This window comes from Meleagris gallopavo, chromosome 2, assembly GCF_905368555.1.
Source record: "Meleagris gallopavo chromosome 2, MGAL_WU_HG_1.1, whole genome shotgun sequence".
In the NCBI taxonomy this organism is placed as follows: Eukaryota; Metazoa; Chordata; class Aves; order Galliformes; family Phasianidae; genus Meleagris; species Meleagris gallopavo.
In genome coordinates, this window is record NC_139405.1 from 100,894,398 (window position 1) to 100,917,254 (window position 22,857).

The 22,857-nt window shown below is 44.0% G+C and overlaps 1 long non-coding RNA gene across 2 annotated transcripts; it reads right to left on the reverse strand.

Annotated features, from left to right (window-relative positions):
- Positions 1-1,789: 1,789 nt before the first annotated feature.
- LOC104916655 (uncharacterized) lies at positions 1,790-21,200 on the reverse strand. 2 transcript variants are annotated; one of them, XR_014881676.1, is made up of 4 exons: positions 21,038-21,200; positions 2,558-18,480; positions 2,372-2,461; positions 1,790-2,038 (listed from the first exon to the last, which is right to left on the reverse strand). It is a non-coding gene; the product is annotated as an uncharacterized LOC104916655 (long non-coding RNA). The 2 variants fall into 2 exon arrangements; XR_014881677.1 differs by having other exon boundaries at positions 2,558-2,688; positions 21,038-21,195.
- Positions 21,201-22,857: the final 1,657 nt, after the last annotated feature.

Here is a 22,857-nt window from a genome sequence, read left to right on the forward strand (position 1 = left end):
CCTTAGACCTCAGGACTGGGATCCTACCATCCTCCCAGGGCTATTGGGTCACCTGCACGGCCCTGATTTTCCTTGAAAGAGAAGCAAGGGTTTTGAAGGCGACTGATACGTACCACGCCACAGCAAGGAGAGGAGGTGCCCACGCAGGCATCTCTCTGCTGTTCCCAGGGTTGCTGCCTATCCTACTGCAGCAAGAAGAACGGGCGCTGGGGCCTCTATCTTCTCAGTCCCACTGTGGACACCCAACCTCATTGCTTTCTGCCCTTTGCTGCGCTGCAGGACTGGCACTGCTCCCAGCCCATACTGAAAGCCTGGGGAATGCCAGGCCCAGGTCCCTGCCTTCAGGGATCAGGACAGCCACTGTGTCCTCTCTGTAGAAGACGGCTGAGTAGTGAGCAGAGGAGCTGCAGCTGCTGTTCCTACACAGGAAGGAGCAGAAGAACATTTGTGAGATCGCTTAACAGGGAGAGCACCTTCTCCCTGGAAGGGTGTGACAGGGACCTACTACTCACTGACTGTGTGTCCTGGTGGGCTCCCTCCTGCAATTACAGGGGTTGATGTCCTCAGCCAAAGGAGCCCCTCTGGCTGAGGATCTGCAGGAGCATTTTTTGGGACTGCTGCCTCTTGGCTGGGGCTGCAGTTGCAGGTGCAGCCAATCTCTGGGAGCTTACATCTCCTGGCTGGTTGCAGCGTGGGGCTTTGCTGCATGTAGAGCAGAGTGTCCCAGAGTCAGATCTGTTCTGGGTGCATCCTTTGCCCTTCTCTTCCACCCTGTGTCCTTGCCCCAAGTTCCTCTGCTGCCATACCCGTCCTCAGTTATTTGACATTTTTAGTGGGCTCTTTTGAAAAGGAAGCCCGCACCAGCTTCTGCAGCTCATCAGCAGTTTGTCTGGCTTTGTTCAAATCTCGAATTGCTGAGAAGAGCTCCTGCATGAGGGAGACTTGGAACGTTGTCTCAGTGCGATTTGGAGGCTGTGGCAGATCAGAGGGTCTCTGCTCACTGGAGGAGCGCTTTCTCTTTCGAGACACTCTTCTTGGAGGAGCTGGCTTGTCCTGGGTGTGTCCCTTGCCCTTCTGCTCCTGCCCACTGGTAGCGTCAGGTGGCAATCCGCTACTCACTGCAGCTGTACCCATCTGGACACCTGCTACATCAACATTCTGAGATGGAGCAGGAGCTTGGGTCTCCAAGAGCAGCCCACTCCCAGGTAGCAGCACTTGGGCTGGCTCTCTACAGGCAACGGGAGCCAGCACGTCCTGCTGGAGCCAGCTGTCACCCTGGCTTGATCCATTATTGGCACCTCCGGCCTCACTGGCACCATTGAAAGTCTTATCTTCAGTTGCCACCAAGTCCTTCTTCATTGCCTCCAGAGGTGGACGTGGGCTTTTCCTTTTGGCCAGCAGTCTCAGCCATCGCCTACTCCTACACTGATCTGTGTCCAGCCTTGTCGGCTCTGAGAATCTGTTTTCTGTGATGGGCTCTCCTCCCTTCCTTGAGAGCCTCTCACATCTCTTTCTGATCACATAATAGAGGGCCTTGCTGGCACCTGGAAGCTTGGCCCAGGCACGCTGAATGTAAAGGTGCATGAGATGGGCTGGCACACAGCAGCTTCTGTAATGCAGACGTGGTGTCTCAGGCCTGGGTATCTCATGTTCTTCTGGGACACGCCTGGGCCTCATCTCTGCATGTGGTGGCTGGGGGCTGAACGTTTCCCCACTAGGTAGAATCCTCCATGGCATTATGTTAGGATGCTCCGGATGACTTCTCGTAGCCTCATCCACAAAAGGCGGGTCCTGCACCAAGGGAGCCACCATCACAGCAGGCTTTTTCTGATCACCAAGGCCCAGTCCCTGCTCCACTTTGCTTTCTGGGATGGAGCTTTCCAAGTTCTCCTGGGCTTTTGGGTGTGGGCAAGGTGCCTCCATTTCCCCGCAACTGGTGCTCAAAGGGTACAGCGATGTCCTTGAAGCACAGAGGTTTTCACTCCCTGTGTCCGAGGTGGTGAAGTCATCGCTGCCTTCACGCATTTCCAAGATGAGCCTGTGTCGGATGGAGAAAGAGAAGGAAGATGAGGGCAGTTCTGAGCCAAACACTCGTGAGGGCCCCCGGGCTCTTCTGTCGCCTCAAAGGTGTAGGCAGGCTATGTCATTTCCATGGGGTCCCAACAAGAGCGTGCCCAAGTTTCCATCCCTGCTTGTGGGGCATATAGCAAGGATGACACTGTCATGTCTGTGCCTCAGTGGTAAACTCTTCTACAAGGACACTGCCTCTCAGATTTCAAGTCTGTGGATATCCCTCCCAGAGTCATTGCAGTTTTCCTTGCCACCAAGCCCTGCCCCTGTCCCCGTCCCCATCCCCTATCAGTGGTCTCACATCTCCAAGCATCTGGTAATGGCCTGAAGTCTTCTGTTCATGTGATCAAGTCTTTCACTGGTATCATCCGTTTGCCTGGGCACTGAGGAGCTGCAGCAGAGCAGAGAGCAGCGTTAGTGGGATTCCATTTGGTTGGAGGTGACTGGAGAGGGCTGCCGTGCTCCAAGAGGGGACAATTTTACTTACTGCATCCTCACGTGCTGTGAAGATGTGTGGAAGTCGCAGACTGTTGGCAAAGGAGACAGAGTGAGTGGATGGGGAGCACCTCTAGAATTTTCCTGGTTACCTCCACGTTGGCACTTCCTCTGTCTCTCTTTCTGTATGGGCAAAGAAAACAGCAAGCGAGAGGGGAGCATCCTCAGCAGCACCCAGCAACCCAGGGCACAGCCAGGCCCAGGCCCGTGCCTGCCCCGGGACTCCTGGCCGAGCCTGGCCAGGCCCCGCTGGGTCACGGCCTCTCCTCCCAGGCAGGGCCCCCAGCCCAGCCCTGCGGATGGCCCTGACCCCACCGACCCCCCTCCGTGTGTTGCAGCGCCTGGCTCAGCACCAGCCCTGACTCCTACCTTCCACTTCCACAAGGCCATAATGAATACAAATAATGATACGATCAGCATGATCCCGAGGATGGGGTAGAAGATATCATCATCCTCCAAGCCGAGGAAGAATCTCATTCCCCAAAAATCAGCCATGTCTGTGACGTGCAGAGAGAGCCAAGCAGTCAAGCTCCTCTCTCCAGGCAACTCACAGGCAAAGTGGCACCCAGCCTCGCTCTGCCCAGAACTTTGGGTTGTCCCCTTTGTGATGTGGGTTGCCATGTCACCAGCTGGCTGCTATGGCAACGTTTGTGATGCAGGGACAGTGGGGTGTGGCACAGCGGGGCCAGCTCAGCACAGCGGGGCCATGGCCGGCCCGCCCCAACACCGAGACCTGGCCCTGTGCAGGGCCACACGAAGCCTCTGATTCTCACCAGGAAGGACTGAATTGCGGGCTCTGTGCCGTGCTCCCACTTTTGAGAGCCCATGAAGCTCTCTTTGGCCCTGACGAGTCCAGTAAGGCAATGGTGGTCGTGCTGCTGCTGCTTGCTCTTCCCCAGCATTTTCAGGGAAGACCTCGAGCGGATCAGCTCGGAGCAGAGGCTCGCACGATGGACCCGTCACAGACAAGTAAAACTGGCAGAACACCAAAAGAGGTACAGGGAGAACAAGGGAGCCCCAGCTCCCCCACGTGGGAAGAGCACAGCTCCTGAGGAATAATGCGGCAGTTGGCACAGGTTGTGTGAAGTGCAGAGGTTTTCACTCCCTGTGTTCAAGGTGGTTGTGGATGACCCATCCTTGGAGACACTCAAAATTCAGAGAGGAACTTACTGCCAAGTTCTGGACACAAGGACAATGGGAAATGCAGAAAGGCATAAACAGAAAGAGTCAGCTGGGGAAGAGTTGTTTCCACTTCTCAGATCTTTTAGGGCAACGGACTGAATTTCTTTTTGGTTGTGCTTCCTTCTCCACTGTGAAGGCAGTCACTCCATGAAGCACCTGAATTCCTCTGAAGAGGAATTTTGAGAGGTATTTCTGCAGAAAGCTTCTTCACTTTATGAAAGCTTGTCAATGCTGTGCAGCCACATTATTGGAAAACCTCCTTGCACTGAGCTAGGTCCTTAGACCATCCTCTGGTAGCACACTAATCTTAACACAATACTGCATAGTGTGCCTTGTGAATTAAGCAACTGGATAGCCACAATTTCTGTAGAGCACTAACTGGAGAAGCCAATAAATGTCATCATTCACAGTGACTTTGAAGAGCCCCATTTTTTTGTCACCCAGAATGTTTTTTCCTATTTGCTCTGACCAGCATAAACAACCTGCTTCTCTGTTATCTTCACACAGTGAGTTACTCAGAAGCAAGTATCTTTGTTCTTTTCACTTGCAGACTGTCACTCAGCTGTGCCATTGGCATTACTAGGTGGACTTGTGGTGAACTTTTGAGGAAGCTGCTGCAAATTTCATGAAAAATGAATATAGAGTCAGCTTTTATGATTAAGATCAGTGGTTTCTCAACACTTCAAAACCTATTTATCAAAAAAATTCACGCACTGCTTGTCTGGGCTGGTTTCTGGGAATGGGATGCGATGTTTTTTTTCCCTTATCTGCCTGGATTTTCCTGTATAGACAGTGTGTCTGTTTTCAGTCAGAAGAAAGTGGTGGGTTATTTAACATGTGTTTAGAAAATGCAGCACTCTGTGATTCAAATTGGATACACGGGACTGCAAAGAGGTCAAAAGCAGAGCTATTATTCTGAAAGGGGAAGTTCAATGTAATTTTTAACCATTATGTTCACTGCAGGAAGATGATTCTGCTGGTCTTCAGGACAAATGGTTAAAGACCTCCTGAATTGTTGCTCTGTTATAAGGGAGTTGAACTCTGTCCGACCTTCTACCAGCAACTGAAATCAGTCACATTTGCTGACGACATGCTCCTATTTGCAGCCGTCATTGAGAAAAAGGAGAATTAAGGATGATATCAATGTCAGTAGCATGCTGATGTCGGTATCCTTGACTGCTTCAAAGCAGAATTTTATATTTACCCTTAGAAAAATCCACTTACTATTACCAGGGGAAAAAAAAAATCATGCTAGCTACAGTGTTAAGAATAAAATTTCAGGCATGTATTTAAAGAATACTAACATACCAAAAGTAGTAGGGTTGATATTTGGTAGAATATCTGCAGTTGAAATGTGAATCAGTCTTCTCAAGTTCTAGCTCAGTGCACTTGTGCATAGCTGTTATAAACTGTATTCTTTTTACATTCGAAGAAAACCTATGTTTCTATGTGAACACACACATACTCAGCCTCTCAAATGCAAATGTGTAATGCCTTCCAACAAAATTTGGAGATATGGTAAAATTAATAAGGCAGGATTAATGTGGCTGAATGTAAATACCTCTAGTACTGATGTTTATACCAAAAGTAGCCACTCTATTCTCCCATTATAGTCAGTGGAGAGAGACAGGTTTTGCTGGAGTGTGATTCATCTCCTGCTAAAGTAGATGTCTGAAATAGGTCAGGCATCTATTTCTGCCACTATGTTGAAAGGCAGCCTTTGGTGCCTAGTTCAGACAGAGAGATCTACATTGTAGATGTCTAAAGATGGATGAAATAAGCATGAATCAGCTGTGTTCCCTTACAGCAAAAGCAGCCAGCTGCATTCTGGGCTGTATTAGCTAGAGTTCAGCATCAGGTCTATGGAGGTGGTTACTACCCTACTTTGAGCAGGAGCTTAGACTAGATCACCTCCTCAAGTACCTTTCCCATGAACCTGTTCTCTATAAAGCAGTCGCTAAACTGCATCTGGGTAACACGTCCTTTCAATTGAATTTGATGAATAAGTTCAGCAAAGGCTACTGAGATGGCTGAGGAGTGGGACCATGGTGATGGAACATGTATTGAATAGCTCAAAGAGGCTGAAAGAATGGGTTTGTTCTGACTTAAGATAATGGGAAATCATGTGCATTTCTTCAACTGCTTGAGAATATTTAGCTGGACTCTTACCAGAGGTGCCTATTGAAATGATGGGGAGGAATAGACAAAAGCTGGTAGATGAGGAATTACAATTAGCTTTAAGATATATATGTATTTATATATATTGTCATTCTAAGTGTGATCGATAAGTTGCCCAGAGAGGCTGGAGATGCTCAAACCTCAATTGGACACTACACCAACTGTTGTGCTCTGGGTCTGCCTTGCTTTGTGGAAAGACTGAGATGACCTGCAGATATCCCTTCCAGTCTGTGTTATCCTATGAATCAATTTATACTGATATGTTTTCAAAAATAATGGTGGTAAACTTTCTGATGCTACTTTTGCTTCCCACCTTTTATCCTTTTCTCTTAGGCTAATACCCTTCTATTACCTGTTACCTAGCATCAGGGCATGATCCTCTCCATTACTGCCTGTTTGCAAAGCGTTGATTCCCAAAGCTGTTTTCAACCTAAATATACCTCCTATAAATGTGTATAACATGCAGCCTCAGTGCAGCTAGCCTGAGCTTCCTGTATATTCAAGGAGGAGCATCATGGGTGCAGATCATACAACTTGCTTTTCAGATTTTCAGATGCCGGTGCTGGCCATCCTCCTGAGTTCCAAAGACATTTAATACAGTTTATTCCAGTGATTTGGTTACAGTGCACCCTCATTGGCATAGCCAAGGAGGCTGTGATGTATGGCTTCTACTACTAAAGACAAAACGGCCGCTAAACTTTTACCTGTTTGGCACCAAATATTGGAAGAGCTTAAACAAATTCCACAAGGATGAATCTCTTCCCACTGTTCCCCATCGCCCTCCCCGCCCGACCCCCGCCGCTGCCCGAAGCAGCCCCCGAGCGGGCTGGAACCGCGGCTCCAGCCGCAGCCCCGGCCGGGGAGAATTAAAAATGGCGACCTACTGCCGCGCTCCCGCCTCCCGCCCCGCCCACGCCTCTGCGTCTCTGCCTCCCGCTTGTGACTTGGTTAATGACAGGGAAGAAACTGAAACAGAGCGTTTTTTTGATCCTGGTCTAGTAGATTGGGAGGACGAACCGAACCTTTTTCTTCCTGAAGATAATTTGAAGGGAACAAAAGGAAATTTTTTTCCACAGCATACTACAGTGCTTTAGAGCAATGCAGAAAAGAAGCAATATCTCGGGGTGATGCCGATACATTGCAAGCCTTTCCTGTGTTGTATTGTGCAAATCAGCCCCCCGGTGGGAATCCCTGCCTTATGAGGCAGTGAAGGAGCTAAGGAAGTCAGTGAGAGATGATGGAATTCAGTTGCAATCCTTTGGTTGCAATCGGTGATGGTTATGTTATGACCCCTCACAATTGAAAATGTTGCTGTGAACAATCCTATCTCCCATGCAATACTGACATTTATTTTTACTTATTGACTTATTTATGACTGAATATCAAGAACAGGCTATGAATAACTTGGATAGTTTAAGTCATATTGGCATGGAGGAACTCATGGGGGAGGAGGTCTGGGCAACACCTCGGGCCCAGGCACAGATGGACAGGCAATGCTTTGAACAAGTTCAGACTTTGGTGTTATGTGCTGTCGAATACCTGATACTAAATGTCTAATGCCTCATTTACAAAAAATCAAGCTGCCTAAGATGTTTTGCTTAAGCAATTAGCAGTAGAAAATGCAAATGCAGATTGTCAGAAGGTTTTACAATCCTTAAAGAATGCAGATCCAAACATAATGGACAAGAGTAAAGCCTGTCAAGACGTAGGCTCGGAAAGGCACAAAATGGCCTTGCTAGCAGACATGCTGCAGCCCGACTCGATGCAGGGACAGCCCAAAAAATGAAGCATTTGTGGGGAAACCCGGTCATGTACAAAGGGACTGTAAAAAGCCTAAGCAAGCAAATAAAAATGCTTGTGCTGTTCCAGCTCAATCCTGACTCCTGAGTGGGAAGAGGCTACACTGGGCAAGAGAATGCCGATCTAAACTCCCAGTTGCTGCACAGCCCTGCGATCTGCCAGGAAACAGGAGAAGAGAGCAAGACCGTGTGCTATGACAACAAATATGGCCCCAAATCAGCCGGCCGCTGCCTGGCCAGCTCACTCAGACCAGCTACCGCTGGCAGCACAGGAGTGGATTTGGCCACTGACTGCGTGGCCACTGACTGCGTGGCCGCTGACTGAGCGCCGTGACTCATTCCAACAGGTGTAACGAGCTATAGTTATTAGGCCTAGTGGATACAGGAGCTGATGTTAGCATCCTTAAGTCAAGTGAATGGCCCTTTGAATGGCCACTAAAAGACTAATTCTGCTATTGTAGGAGTTGAGGACTTGCAGCAGCCCAAACAAAGTGCCCAAATTTTATCTTTTGAAGGTACTGATGGTCGCATAGCTCACACTGATCCTTACATCCTGCCCGTTCCCTGTACTTTGTGGCGTCCTGGTCTTTTAAGTCAATCAGGCATGATTTTGCAGACAAATTTTCAATACGGGCCATTGATCAGCAGCAACCTATACCCATGACTTGGAAAACAGAACAGCCTATTTGGGTAGATCAGTGGCCCTTAACAAAGGAAAAGTGCCTGCATTTACATGAGCTAGTTCAAGAACAGCTGTCGGTCGCATAGCGCCTACTACCAGCCCTTGGAATACTCCAGTCTTTGTTATTATCAAGAAGAGTGGAAAGTGGAAGTTTTTACAGGACTTGTGCACTGTCAATGCAGTAATTGAGCCTATGGGGGCATTACAACCTGGTCTTCCTTTACCTTCAGTGTTACCTTCAAATTGGTCCATAGCAGTCATTGATTTAAGAGCCTATTTTTTTTTTTTTTTTTAACCATTCAACTTCATCCAAAAGATACACCATGATTCGCTTTCTTAGTGCCCTCTGTCAACCAACAAAGCCCTGCTCAGCGGTATCATTGGACTGTTTTACCACAAGGAATGCTTAATAGTGCAGTATGCCAATTGACAGTAGCAAATGCATTGCAACCAGTACAAAAAGTTAGACATCACGTCCTGACTTATCATTACATGGATGATTTATTAATAGCAGCAGAACAAGAAGAGAGTCTAAAGGATGTTTCACTGCTCATCCGGCAGGCAATCCAATCTGTAAGTTTACAAATAGCTGAAGAAAAGGTGCAACTCAGTTCTCCATGGAAATATTTAGGATGGAAAATTACATCTCACACCATTCAGCCACAAATCCTCAAAGTAGTACCTCACGTGCAGACATTAATGATCTGCAAAAACTATTAGGAACCATCAATTGATTGTGACCATTTTGGGGTATTACTACTCTCAAGAGCTACACTGTCTATTCCAGCTTCTCAAAGGAGACCCAGATCTAACCTCTAAAAGACAATTAACATCAGAAGCACTGAAATGCTTAGACTATGATAACATCATTGCAACATCGATATAGCCATTGCATTTATCACTTCCAGTATCTCTTATAATATCAAACTCCTATCAGCCATACAGCTTGTTATGTCAATGGAATTCCTCAAGAAAAGATCCTCTCATTATCCTTGAATGGATATTCCTACCACATACATTTTCAAAAACCATTACATCATGAGTGAAGATGTTTGCACTGCTAATACAGTGAGATCTGTGCATCAGATGCTGCAAGAAACAATGAAGCAAAACATGCCCTTTTACTACCAAAGCCAATGTCACATGGTGTTCAAACCTCTGTTCTGATCTCCTGGTTTGGAAACAGTGATTCATCTGTCCTTCATGTTTCTGTCTAAAATTCAGCTCTGAAAGAAAGCAGGTGGAAGCAAAGTCCCAGACAGCTTGTCTGTATCCAAGGTCAGGAGTGTCAAAACCCATTCTCCTGTCGCATACACAGGGCCTTCCCACCCCATGCTGTTGGCCAAGCAGATTCCTGTTTCAGTACACCATCTAAACATGCCTGCTTGCCATAGCAACTAGATCAACACTCACGATACAACATATTTTAAAGCTGCTAAACAAATGTTCTTTTTTTTTTTTAATTTCCATTTGCATAGTGTCACATATTTAGAAAAAGTGGAAGGGAGCAGTAAAGTCACCAGCCCTGTTGCTTGCTCCAGCTGAATCTGACTGTGAGGTATAGAGGCTCAGGTTGGCTTTGAAGGGCAGAACATTCTGAGCTTATTTCTATTATCAGTCCCATCTGATTAATGTTTTTGCTTAATGTCCAAATGTCTGGAGACAAGCAATAACTTTGGAACACTGGCTCGATTTTTCTAAGAAACAAAAAAAAAAAAAGGGAAAGCCTCACTCTTTTAGATATTTGCAAAAGGATAATCCAAAAGTGATCAAAGGGCTTAATCCTCACTAAATTCTCTTGTACTTAATACAAGAATTGCTCTCTCTTTCTCAGCTTAATACTTTTGACCTAACAAAATTTAAAATCGTTATACACGATCCTGATAAAAGGCCTTAGTGAACTCAGAAGCCTCAAAAAACAAACATCCAAAAGGTATCTTGAAAATCAGAGTTTTCAATGTTTTGTTCTTATTCTGACTGACATTTTTGTTAGGACAGATTGTATTTGAGAAGGAAGGGCTTGTGTGTGTGCTAATTATTTACCACACTGTGAAGCAAATTGTGTGTATTGGTAGCACTTCCCTTAGTGAATTTCCTGATAGCAGGATTTTGCAATCTCCATTTCGTGGAGCATAACACAAGATCTGAAGCACCTGAAACAAGAAAAAACAAATGATCTTATGCAAAAGTGTTATTTCCCTACCCTCCCAGGAATCCATACTTAACACAGCCAAACAGTGAAGCAGTTGGGACGTTAAACTGTACATAAAGGATCTCTCTTTGTTTATGGCAGCTGAAGAGCATGATGAGACCAGCAGCCACCCTGCTCTTCTCTTATCCTACAAATGCTTCCCGGAGCAGTGAGTCTGCCTGTTTCACAAAGACCACTTCTGTGCTGCAGAGTACACATGGAAAACAGAGAGCCCAAACCATGATCAAGAGATGCATGAGTTCGGGGTAGATGAGCAAAGCCTGCAGCTAACCTTAATACTGAACAACAGAAGGGCTATGAGATGAGGGCAGGAAAGTCTCTGAGTTCAGGTGTGCTGCCTTTTAAAACTGCCCTGGCAGGGCTGGGCAGGAGAAAGGTCCTTATCTGCTGCAGCTTTCCTCCTGTCACTTAGTCCACATTAGGCACATTGCTGCCTCTCTTGCTGCTGGTAACAGCCCCTGGCACTGTGCAAGATGCAGCTTCCGCTGCTGTGCTGTGCCTTGACCTGGAGTTGCTACTTTCATAGAGTCATAGAATTTGGTTTGGAAGGGCCCTTTAAGATCATCTAGTTCCAGCACCCTGCTATAGGCAGAGACTCCTGTCTCTAGACCAGGTTGTTCACAGTTCGATCCAGCCTGGCCTCGTAATTTACAATTGCTCCCATCAGTTTGCCTCTGCTCAGTGAAGAAACTGTACCAAATATCCCTCCTTGTATGAGATGAGGAGAGTGTTCAGTGCAAGTAAGGGCTCTGTTGTTTGCTTTGGTGAGAGGCACTTTCATGGCAATAACAGTGAAACGGCCAACCCCTTAATACCCTCTTGGAAGACTGCCTTTTGTGTGTAGTAGAAAAAAAGATTTTTGAAGAAATATGTATAACAGAAGGGATTAAATCCTCAGTTCTTGCAATTCACCAACTTCCTGTCATGGTCTTTTGCATTCACATTCCACGCTGGATTGTAGCTATGGACACACACAGAGATTGTGAGATTGCATAAATTTTTCAAGCTGGCACTGAATGATACAAAAAGTCAGATAAAATTTTACATCCAGTTCCTGGTTGTGTAAATAAGAAAAATTTGATAACTTGTTCAGCCTCTGCTTCTGGGAAGGAAAGGAAATAACTAACAGGCTTTCTGCCAGCCCTAGTGAGAATACTGGGTCAAGTGTGATAGGATGTAATACTGCTGTTTGATTGGAGTAAGATATGAGTCTCCTCCTTTTTAGAGACTCTAAGATTGATGAGGTGATGGCTTAGCTGCTGTGGAAAGGCTGCAGCGAGAGTTAAGATCAGGAGCACTTGATGTGTAGCCATAGTAGAAGAGCAGAGAAGAGGTCTTTGAAGAAAGGGAGTTCGGTCTTTTATTGGAGCTTTCATCATTCTCTTGCTTTGTGACTGCACAAAAAAGTCTGCAAGCCAGAAGCCTTTTGCCAGCATATTACTAATTCTAGAGCTCACCTGGATTACTCCACAATAATCTTATCTTCAGAACGTGGACAGACATCACGTGTATAATCAGAAGGACCTTATCCCCTGCCTATTACATTCGTTAAACAGAAGCTAAGCTTTCCACTATACATGGCCAGACATGGAGCTGGCATCTAACCACATGGTTGTTTTCTTCTTGGAGGAAGAGAATTATTCTGAGAAGGCTTAAATGGCTGCTATTGCCAATGATCTTTTCATAGAATAATAGAACTGCTTGGGTTGGAAGGGACATTAAAGATCATTCAGCCTCAACCCCCTGCCATGGGCTGATTGCCCCCTACCAGATCAGGTTGTGTAGGAATCCACCCAACCTAACCTTGAATTCCTCCAGGGATGGGGCATCCACAACCCCTCTGGGCAGCCTGTGTCAGCATCTCACCATCTTCTGAGTAAATCTTGCAAGATTCTGCTATGTGATTAAAATATTTAAAAAGTTTTGATGTTTGCATGCCTCTAGCTAATACAAATGATGTTAATTTGACTAGCAAACTGCCCAGTAGAATCCCCAAGTTTTCTTTCTACTGAAGTGAAGACACTGGGGAGTCATAATGGTTCCTTGTGTTGGGAAACATATCTGAGCCCATAGAAAGAAATCTGCTATAGCTGTCCCATTGGAACTGAGTCTAGTGTACAGGTGGAGATAAGGAAACCTTGCATGTTCTTCAGACTGGGCACTGGTTTGTGAGGTTACCTGGGGCACTGCTCACAGAAAAAGCTTTTTCTGCTCTCTATGCTACCAAATATTAGAAATTTATGAGAATTAGTCCAATAGATGTCTAAAATTTGGTATTGGATTCCAGTGAGCTTGATGGTGGCAATCTAATTTCTTACTTTCTAGCACACAGTAAAAAAAAAAAAAAAAAGAAAACCACAGCAGCATCATAATTCCACATCCCTGGAGTAGTCTGCTGACATAAACTGAGATGTAATCTGGGTTACATAGGTTCTGCTGAAAGGAAAGCTCCTCATCCAGCCATCTTTCAAGCTTTGTCACTCATTCCTTCTTTCAGGCCCATGTCTCAAGCAACATTTCGTTGTGAAGATTTGAGTCACTGCCTGAGCTAAGGCCTGTCTCCAGCCTCTCGTGCTGGGTTCTTGGATCTTCATGTGTGATTGCTTTAGAAAATCAGAGACATTTTTCTGAACTGTTTTTTAGTCAGACTGAGAAGCTATTTATTACTCCAGAGAGATGTTGTACATTCTCCAGCTCTCAGGAAAAAATTGTAGTAATTTTTGGTTTCCACACACTGAATAAAAAAAATGCATTCTTTGTCTCAGCAAACTGAGAACACTTAAATAGAACAGCTCTGGATTTTGCAAGGGGAATGCTTGCTGGAGGAAAAGAACAGTGCTCTGGTTTCACTTAGCAAATTATGAGCTTTGCATAATGTGACCTTTCTTGAAAAGGTGATTGATCAATTAAACTATATATCCTGGGATAATCTATGGATTTGAAACTTACTTGTGTATGTACATATGCTAACTAGTGCATGGAGATCACCAGGTGATAAAGCTTCACTAACTGAAGGAATATAGCTCCTAAGACACAAACACTGTCCCTGAGCATTATAAATTTTACTACCATCTGAAAGTAGTTGCCTGTGCTGCTTACTTAATTCCTGTCTAACAGCCATAGCCTTTGTGCTTGACCAGGGTCCTGTTCCTACAGGAGCTGAAGGAATGGGGATTCAACATCACTTGATGACTCCACTCTTTCTTCTCTGGGTTATGGTTCCATTGCTTATACCTTTGTTCTTCTAATACCCTGCTTGGGAGAAAGATTCACCCCAGAGCTGTATCTATCCTGTTCCCAACGCATAGCAGAAGAGTATTGAATGAATTGGAGAAGAGTAGGCCTTACTTTTCCAAGCTGCTTGTCTTCATGCTAAACACATATTGGAGTTCAGAAAAGATTTACTACTACTGGAGAAAAATTAATTGCTAGGGAGTGATCAGGCAGATTTGGAGGTGATATAGCCTTCTTTTTAACCTGTAGCTGCTGATTGGTTGGTTTGTGCAGGAGTGAGATGACCTTTAAGTCAATTCCTATTGCTTATTATTTGTTTCCCACCATCAGAGAGATCTTGTCCACAAAAAACAGCAAGCTCAGGTCCTTTGAAGTTTGGAGTAGCTATCTGTGTTCCCTAGCCAAAATTGGAACTTTGTGTCATTCTTGTTCCTGACCCTGATAGTGACATCCAAGTTAGTGGGATATCTTGATAATCTTGATAATTTTGCTTTTATTTGTGCACAGTCTCTTCAGAATTGTGTCCTGTTGCATTTACTTGGATATCAGATGCAGCTAGATCCTTGCCAAGGCTCTAGCACTTCTGAAGGTGTGAGAAATGGGGTTGAGAACCTATAATCTTTTCCAGGTGGAAACATTCATGCTTAGAAATGTTAAGCAACACCCAACACCTCTGTATAGTTGAGAAGTATGAGCAAAATACAGTAGTTTTGAAATGAAAGAGAACAAGGCATGTTGGATGATAGTGTAGTTCTTTAGGACTGGCATTTACTGAAAGCATTATTCTCATTGATTCGCACTAGGAGTCAGGATATGAAAATTCCATTTTTCAAGGCAGTTAGAGGAGTATAAATCCAGGTGAATCAATGGAGTTAAAATTCTAGTTCTGCTCAAAGATAATTTTTTTTTTTAGTTCAGCTGGGGCTAGGATTTCTGCCTGGGAATAGTCAGAATGCAGTGGACAAGCAAAGAAACTGTAAACATATACAGCTAGGAAGTAATCCGTGGCTTTTCCTAGATAAAAAAAGTTTATGATCTCATCGCTTCATGCTATTATTGGCACTTTTCTATTGAAAAACAATAAAACATAGCCAGATGGAGCTGCTCATTTAGAAGACATATGGTGAAAATCCAGCAAATATGCTTTGGATTTGCCTTGACTGAATTACAGCCACTTCTACTTCCTCTGTAAGAATATGAGTTATATTCTGGTAGAATGAGTTAACTGCAGAATTGTTTACTTTAAGACTAACTTTTACATAATGGTTACAAATCATGCACAGAAGTGGATTTTTTGAACTCATAATCATGAATCTGCCACAGGAAATATGAACTTAAGGATGACTATAATCCTATCAGACATCACAAATACGCTGTTTGACTTGTGTCCCCTATCTGAGATTGTGCTTATCAAATACAAAGAACTGCCTCTAAAAGGGCCAAGAAAAGAGCTATTTGTGGGGAATATATAGCAAATAATTGCAACAAATAAGAAAATTAATTTTCCTTCTGTCCCCAAATCACCAAAAGTGCTTTGCCAAATTTGCATCTTGCTCACTGTTATGCTCACGTGGACAGCTGAGTTGTGATTTCCTGTACTCCAATGCAAAGTCACAGTGCTGCTTGGCTTCTGGAACCCACTGATCATAGATCTCTGCACAAACTGTTGATTTCCGTGATTTAGCGTTTGCTTTAGATGGAACACTGATGCTATCAGTAAAATGTTGCAGCAGGGTTTATCTCTCTTTGCAGTGGCTATGCATTCAGCAGGTAGCAGTCAGTAAACAGAAAGGGAATTCACAGACCTACAGATAAATGCAGAATAACAGAAAACAAAAGAACAGACCCATCCTGATGCACACTCTCCTCTGCGCTGCAGCTTGGATCTGCAGATAACTACGTCCTGCTTTGGTAAATAATATATATGTTTATATACGATAAATTTCAGTGGAGTTTAACAGCGAAGTGAAGTCTAGCTGCTGAAAAAGAATTGTTTAAATGATTGAATCTATGCTATTAATAGCTCAGTAGGTAATCTTTCAGTGCAAATGGGCAAAAAAGAGGTAGCCTCTTTGTTATGAATTTTCTCTTTCATAACTCATTGTAAGATATTCACGGAAAGGCACCCCTCCAAAATATTTGCTACTTTCTTAAAATAACTGAAGACCCAAAAATAGAAAAGGAAATTCTCAATGTATTTCTAGTCCAAAAATACAGAATAAAGCTACAGACTTAGAGTGGGTGGCACCATCTTCCTAGGCTATTTAAAAGCAATTTTGAGTTGAAAACATAGAAACATGGAATCATTTGAGTTGGAAGGGACCTTTAAAGGTCATCTAGCTTGCACTGTGTTGCAGCAACTCCTACTGTCAGTACAAGCTGGGGGATGAAGGGATGGAGTACAGCCCTGCTGAAAAGGACCCAGGGATACCGGAATATGGCAAGCTGGACATGAGCCAGCAGTGTGCCCTCACAGCCCAGAAAGCCAACTGTATCCTGGGTTGCATCAAAAGAAACATAGCCAGCAGGCCGAGGAAGGTGATCCTTCCACTCTGCTCTGCACAGTGAGACCTGACCTGGAGTACTGCATCCAGATGTGGAGTCCTCAGTACAGGAGAGACACAGACTTGTTGGAGCGTGTCCAGAGGAGGGCCACAAAAATAATGCCAGGGATGTAATACCTCTCCTTTGAGGACAGGCTGAGAGAGCTGGGGCTGTTCAGCCTGGGGAAGAGAAGGCTCCAGGGGTACCTGATAGCAGCCTTTCAAATATCTAAAGGGAGACAGAAAGGTGGTGATTTTAAAAATAGTAGAGTTTGTGTTACCTGATTTTTAAGTACAGAGAATGCTTTTTCCCTGCAGTCTGTATCAGCGCTGTTTGTCCTCCACAAATGGCTGCAATACAGATGGAGAAGAGCTTCTGGGAGTGTATGTGCAGAAAATAAATGATTACTTAGGAAACAGCCATCCCTCTACTCTGGCATGTCGTAACTCATGGTCATGCCCCAGTGCTATTTTAGACAATTAGAGCACAGGACTGTACATTTTCCCCCATATCTACTTGACAAAACAAGCCTTTCTTCACCCAGGCTGTGTAGCTGCTTGCCCAAGCATCCACTATAACTGGGTGCTTACTGAGCTCAGGCAGAACACGCACAGGGCCCGCAGATGGAAATAAGGGACTCTGGAAACATGCTGAATGAATTTCCATTGTACACACTGTCCTCTAACTATACGCTCAGCAGCATGTGCACAGAGCCTGAGAAAGCTCTTGAGGGAGGTATCTGGGGATAAGAATTAAACAGTATCAAAGAAGAGCTGTGTTGATGGCTGGAAAGCCATCTTGCTAATTGTCTGCAGGATGCATTCCAGATTACAGCGAGCCAAGAGGCTGCAGGATTTGTTGGGCTGAACTGAAAATTACAGTGCTTTCTCCTGCCCTTGTATTACTTGACTGATGGGAGTCTCACATCCCCTTGGGCACTTGCAGGAATTAGAATCTGGTGTGTCCCACTGCAGGGCGTGCTGCCAGTCGGGCTTTGATCAGAGTTCAGCCTTTGTTGTTGAAAAGAGATATTTCATTTCAACAGATTCAAAACTGAGATGCTCTGTTCAAGGCTATTGCCACAGGACTTTTCTCCCCTTCCATTCCTCCAACAAAAGAGCAACAAAAGCAAATGACCAGCCAAGTTACATTTTGTTTCCACTGACTAGACTGTTACAAGTCACTCTTACATTCATTATTACCACGTATGAAAGGCATCGTGCTGGGCTGATTTCAGAGCAGTTCCCTATTAGTAGTAGTTTTTTAATGTGAATATCAAAGTCGACTTTCAATTACTGCCCATGACCTTAGAAAAATACTGAGGGTTGTACATTTGAAGTTCATGCCTCCAAGCCTTGTAATGTAAGCAAGCCCAGAATTTGAGAATTAATAGAGAGAATCTGCCTGTCCTTCTATATAAATCACCCCTGTATCTTCTCTGTGCTGAATACTTTCTTCTGTCACTGGTGCTGGTGGGCTCAGTCCACAGCCTCGTCCTTGCTAGCCCAAAGCAGACTGCTAGATGCTGCAACACTTCAGAATTTTTTACAGTAGATGAACCAGTTCAAGGAGTAGATGACAGTAAAAGAAGTTCAGTATCATCACCTTAAATTGTGCTCCAGCATATGTGTGGGAATGGAAGGAATTTGTGCCTTCCTGGATGCACCTTGCATGTTATACATGGTACCATTTTCATTCCCATTGCTGTCATCTCTGGTGTTCTTGCTTTCCTGAGCATCGTCTCTTTGGGCCTTGAGGGTAGATGCTAGTGTTGGATTTAATGGATTAATCACACTGAATAAACGATGTAGCTGTTGAGCTGACATATAATGACAGACTTGATAAACAATTCTTCATTTTTTTCAGGTAGTCAGGCACTTTGACGGATTGGGTCTATGAGGTAATTCACTGAGGTCAGTGGGCTGTTGTGCCAGAGGCTAACACAATGAAGACTTCATCCATGAAACTTGGTCCATGGACATGTCTACTTGGTGCCAGGTGGCTGCTGGAGTTAGCCAGCCTTCTGGGATACAGCAGGCAGAAGATATTCTGGATCCAAGTCTTCGTTAACTAGAGGTCTTTTCCTGACAACAATAGCAATGTTCAGAGGCAGTGGCTGGCACAATGGGATTTCTTTTCTTTTTAGCATTTCTGTCAGGGCATTTGCAGTAACTAAGCACTGAGTGTTAGTGTTTGGCAACCTGTCACATTGAAATCATTCCTCAGAGACACTCAGGCATCCTCAGACAGCAAAAGGCCTTTATCAAACTCACTAAAGTGGGTTTATATTGAGAAAAAGAGGTAGCAGACCTAGCATGACCCTCACACCCTGCCATTAAAATTCCTCGGGAACTCCAGCCCAGCCGGGGGCAGATTTCGAGTCCTGAGGGTGAGGTCATGTCTGCAGGGAGCCCACGACAATAACTGCCATTATAAGGCCCTATTTATCCTCTTGAAGGCAGACTAATGTTGCTGCAGAATGAGGCCACAGGCAATAGAGAAAGCCATCTATTAGTGGTTTTATGACTTTATTAAGCTGAAGCTGTTAGCCTGTTGTTTCCAGTTGCCTCAGTCCAGGGTAATGGTAACATGCGAGACACTGTTGAATTTAAAATTATCAGTACTAATAAATATAAAAAAAGTTATCTTTAAAAAAAAAGTCACGAAGAATTGAAGAAACTTAGTGCTGTCATCCAGCTTGAGCTGAGGGCGTTGTTGTAATTTGCCGTTGGCTTTGGTGATATTGCTGCCCTTCTACATTTTAGTTCCAACAGACCTATAAATTGTTGTCTTCAATAGCACACGGTTTAAAAAGTAACTGGGGCAAGACTTCTCAGAGGTCAGCTGAGTTTCGGTGTGCTTGAGTTGGAATTGGCCACAGAACAGGTTTAGGGCTTAGGCTTGGCTCTTGCATAGGCACTTCCTTCGCTTTTCTACTTCTGTTCTCTCCCAAGTGACATTTTTTCATTGCTTGCTATGTTCAACAAGAACTGTTATTCAGTCTAAATAAACATGTGTGCTCTTGTTTAGCTTTAGTAATGAGAGATTAACATGTAGGTTATCTGGGTAATAAGCTGATTTTTCAGCACTCATAGTTTTGCTATTTAAGTTTGGAGTTCCTATGTCATCCACCATACGGTGCAAGACTACTCTGCCCCCTGAGTTGAGTTTTCTTTATTTGTTACCTTTTCTGTCCTACAAAGGAACAATGACATTTAAAAGAATACTCAATTTACAGTTTCTGTAGAGAGAGCATCCCCTCTGCTTTCCTCTTACACTTCCATTCTATTGATGGAATTTGCTATCTGTGTGTTGCTGAAGATTACTATCTGTTTTTGGGGTTTTTTTTTTGCACTAAAATTGATAACAGACTGCCTTTTTAACATGCTACTGAAGAACAGGGAAAGCAAATGTGGGGCAAGACTGAGCGAGTTAATAACTTATCATCAGGAAATGAAACCTAAATAGGAAACATAATTAGGGCAGCATTCTGTAGTTTAGAGGTTTGTCCATTAATTTCTGCTGGTTTGCTTATGTTCTTCAGAGTAAAAGCTATTTTGACTACTTTTAAGACCTCTCTGTTGCTGCCAGCAACACCAGACATTTAAAACAATAAGTCAGTTTGAATCCCTTTTATGCCAGTGGAAAGCAGAATTACTTCAGGTTAGTGTTCCTGGATGCTTTCCTGCTCAACCTACTGTAGGAAACCTGTTTTAGCAGCAGGTTGGACACAATGATCTGCAGAAGTCCCTTCCAACCTCTGTGATTCTGTGTTTCTGTGATTCTAGTGTGTGCCATGAGCCTGGTGTAAGGGAAAGCTGGAAAACAGGTGCCTCTCTCCCCAGATCCTAACTTCTTTCTCTGCTTGCTGGACAATGAGTGAGGAAGTGATTTAAAATCATTGATGACTTAAAAATCAATATTCTTTCCTGATACACAGATGCCTGCCCCTTCCTCCCCCTCTTGTGCTGGCATTATTTAATATCAAGAAATGCTCATATTAAAAGCTTTTTTAACATAGATCAGGTCTTGTCCTGGCGAGATCTGTGCAGTCCTCAACAGCTGCATGGTTACTCAGTGTCCAGCTTTTTGTACTGAAAGAGAAATTTATGGCTTTCTTGCTTTATTCATTCCCCTTTCACATAATGCTCCTTGAGCTTGCTCTGAAAATAAATCCTTCTTAAGCCTTTGCACATAAATCAGAGTTCAGGGATGATGTGCACTCAGAATCAGCTATCTATAGCTAGTGTTTGTAGCCTGAACAGCACTGAACTGCATGCTGCAAATTCAGAGAAAGCCTCTTTGCTTTCCACTGCAAATTCTTTCCCTGGGTCATTACAGATCCATGGAAACAGTGCACATGATGCACTAAGAGTTAAAGTTTTTAATCTGATTTTATGTGAGTCTCTGCTTTGTTGCCATCCTTTGTCTGACAATTACTGTATAATGCACAGACAGTAATTGCAGTGCCATTTGTTTCACTGAATTCATTAGTGTGTGTGTAATTGTGAGCTGATAAAATACACATTGAGAGCCTTGTGCAAAACATTTAGCAACATACTTGGCCCAAGCCTTATGACTGTCTGCCCTTTGAATTACTGAAAAGTTGTTGACTAGTTCAGGACTCTGATTCACACTTACCTTTACCGAAGAGAGAAAAAGAGGGTTTGCTGGATTGGTCTCACAGTGTACATGCATTTCTTGCAGTAGTGTCCATGGGTGTGGTTGTGTCTGCATATCTGGAAGAGAGCAGAGTATCAATGTCGTCAGGCATGAGGGTGGAGTGGGAATGAGGCAATGGGTGTTTTGGAGAGCTGGACAGCTGAGAGCAGCAGTGGCCATGGGACTCTGTGAATGAGATATGCATGACCTGACCACAGACTGCACAACCGCTGCCAAGTGGCTGAGTAAAAAGGGTTTTGTGTCTCTTGCAAGCAGACCCACCCACACATGGTAGCAGTCAAAGCACTGTATGTAGGGCTTGGGTGCCTACTCCTAATCATCACAACTGCCTGTTCCCATAGAGCTGCAGGTCATTATCTTGTGTGGGATTGCTCCCCTCTGTAGATTACTGTCACTAAATGGCAAGTTTTACAGTGAGACACCAAAGGCATTTGTGCTTCTTGAGAACATGATGTGTTTCTAAGAGTTCTCTGGAAATCACATCATCTTGTGCTTCTCAGGCTCTGCTCTTCCAAGCAGATCTCTCCCTTCCACCTACAAAGTCCTCCTGAAGGCTAAAGGTCACCTCTCAACTCAGGAGGTCAGCTTGAACAGATCCAGGCAGAGTCATTCTTAGTTTATGTTTATTTAACACTTAAAGCTGCTGTAACTAATCACTGCAGTTCTCTTTTCATGAGTCACTGAGTTTAAATATAGGCATTTGGTGCATCTGGATTTATTCCAAAACACATACTTCTGGGTTTTCAGATAGACACATTTTCTCTGTTTGTATAATATTTCAGAGTAATTGTACAATTAATTATTTCTTATCTTGATCAATATGTTATTAATGTGGAAATCATACCAGTTCTTCTGTTGAGCATTCAGGTTCTTTTTCCATCCGATAAGTTGCTATAAAATAATTAATTTTTCAGCTAAAATACAGCCTATCTAAGGCTTCTTTTCTGAGAGCAAGAATATCAGAAGATTTTCAGTATAATTCTATAGAGAAAAGGTCCTCAGACTTTACTGGTCAGTGGAATGGAGGATTTGTATAAGCCAGTAGTAGTCACTGATTCCTGTGTGGTTTGCATGAAAATCATGAATTTACTCTTCGATTAATGTCCTCATTCTTCAAATTGTGTTCCAGCTAGCTTTAGTAATAAGCACAATACAAGTTTTTAATGAATCTAAGAGTCTGACTCCACTAAATGTTATGTTGAACAGCAGTAGAGGAGTTGCTGGAGGAGAGACTGGAAAGTTGATTAAAATATTTGCAAGATGTGGAACTGAAAAGGGCAACTACAGTCGGGTCACTGTGAAATTTTTCTTCTTGTAAAAAAACTGCATTCACCTTTACATCGCCATCAGAACTATTGAGATAGCTCAAATTCTCCAGACAGCTGTTTGTCCAGTTAAGATGGGAAAAATTTACAGTGAAAGTGGAGATGATAAGCTTAGTGTCCTTTCATTGACATTTAAATCATACGGTTTAAAGATTAATGATCCTTACTTTGCAGATGACTTAACCATTTTGGAAATGCCAACCTGTGGTTACAAGAAGGCAGCATATAGGAACAGCTGAAAAATGTACTTAATATGAATGCAGCTCTGGGTCATTCTGAGAAGGACTGGGACAGGAGGTGCAACAGAGTAAGTCATTCTGCTTAGGTACGTGTCAAACTGGCTGCCTACTGGGATTTGGGGTTTGCAGAGACTGACGTCTCTCAGCTCTTTGCTCCAAATGCAAAGCTGGCTTCACTTTGTACTCATGGGATCTTGTTGCTGCAAGATATGCT